Source organism: Galeopterus variegatus, unplaced genomic scaffold (assembly GCF_000696425.1).
Source record: "Galeopterus variegatus unplaced genomic scaffold, G_variegatus-3.0.2 Scaffold638, whole genome shotgun sequence".
Classification (NCBI taxonomy): Eukaryota; Metazoa; Chordata; class Mammalia; order Dermoptera; family Cynocephalidae; genus Galeopterus; species Galeopterus variegatus.
In genome coordinates, this window is record NW_007726749.1 from 498824 (window position 1) to 500718 (window position 1895).

Here is a 1895-nt window from a genome sequence, read left to right on the forward strand (position 1 = left end):
GGGCTCAATAAGTATTTGTCCAGTGAAGGGAGGTGTCATCCAGGGAAAGCAGCTGTTGAGGAGGCTGGAGATGTGTGTGTGCTGAGGTGGGAGATGGTCGCCCTCCTGTGCAAAGCGAACCACAGCATGGTACATAAAGGATGAGCTTATTTTTGTGAACAAAAGTGGATATGTTTATGCATGCATAGAAAATAATCTTGAGGGCTGGCTGGTTAGCTCACTTAGTTAAAGCATGGTACTAATAACACCAAGGTCAAGGGTTCAGATCTCTTTATTGGGTAGCCGCAAAAAAAAAAAAAACAGAGAGAAAATAATCCAAGGCTGAGACTCTTCTGTTTCCCAGTTACATTGTAGAGAGGATCAAAACAACTGTAACTTTGTGAAGTTCTTCTTAATGCTCTAAATGGTTTTAAGATATGTTGTCTCACTGGACTTAACCCTTCCCTGGCCAGAGATTTCATCTGATGTTTTGCTAATAACACTAAGGTCATGTGTTCAGATCTCTTTATTGGGTAGCCGCAAAAAAAAAAAAGAGAGAGAGAGAAAATAATCTTGAAGGATACACCCAAAACTGTTACTAGAGGAGAGAGTTTGGAGGTAATATTTATTTTAATGAATATTCTTGGGTATTGTTTTATTTTTATAATAGGATGAATTATTTTATAATTTAACAGTATATAATTATGAAGATATTATAAACAAAAGTCCCTCCATGCTTCTCTATTACCCTCTGGATAAAATCCAAGGTTCTTAGCCTGGCTTTCAGGTCCTTCTGGAAGCAACTGCTCAGCCCCTCCCTACTGGCCTCCCTTGGGCCCCTGCAGCCCTGCTGCCCAAAAGTCCTGGGCTCACCCCCTGCCCACCTGGTGAGACCCATTCAATGTCTAGCTTTAGCTCAAGCATCCCTTCCCTCCCCATTCTACCCCCCACTCTGTGCCCCCGTGTTACTGAACATCTGTGTGCAGAGAAAATGAGAGCTTGTCCTCCTGTTTTCTGTCTCTCAAGGACCCAGCACAATACCTGGTGCATACTTGGCATTCATTGGAAGGAAGGGATGGAGGAAAAGAGAAGAGAAGGGAGGGAAGAGGGAAAGAAAGAGAAAGGGAAGAAAGAAAGGGGAAACTGAGATAGGAGTAGGGAATATCACTTGCCGAAATCATCCTGAGGGCAATGACCCAGCTGGCCCGCCCTCTCTGTCACCTGACACCCAGCACCGAGGCTGTTTCACACAGCCATGCCACGCCAAACTGCCTTCCCAGCCCTGCTTGCCAAGGGCGGTCAGTGCTGATTCATCGGTGACTGGGCTCCAATTATTTGCAGAACAGGAATGGCAGCCATGCCAACAAAGCAGCTGACCAAGGGCATATTGATTTGTGCTGGGCTCCTTGCTAATATCTGAGCCAGTCACACAAAAAGATAAAGGCTCCAAAGAACTCGCCCATGGTCATACATCCTGCGCGAGCCTCCCACAGCCAAGTCCACAAGTCTCCCCACTGATCGGCCAGCTCTGCCCTTTCTAACCAAAGCCTGACCATCACTCATGGAGGTTAGTCATGGTTCAGAACACGAGATATGGAGTCAGGGGCCCTGGGTTCCAACCCAGGGATTACTGAGTCAAAAGATATTTGCATATTTACTGTTGAGAGCTGCTGCCAAACTGCCTTCCAAAAAAGTAGGGCACATCTATACTCCCACCAACAGTGTAAGAAAGCACCCATTCACACAGTTTCTCCATCTTTATCAATCTGTTTGACCAGAAAAAAAAGATATGTATATATGTATATACACACACATATACTATAGTGCCTGCATCTCTTTCATGAGCATCTTTTCGGTTTTTTTTTTTTTTTAAAAGATGACTGGTAAGGGGATCTTAACCCTTGACTTGGTGTTGT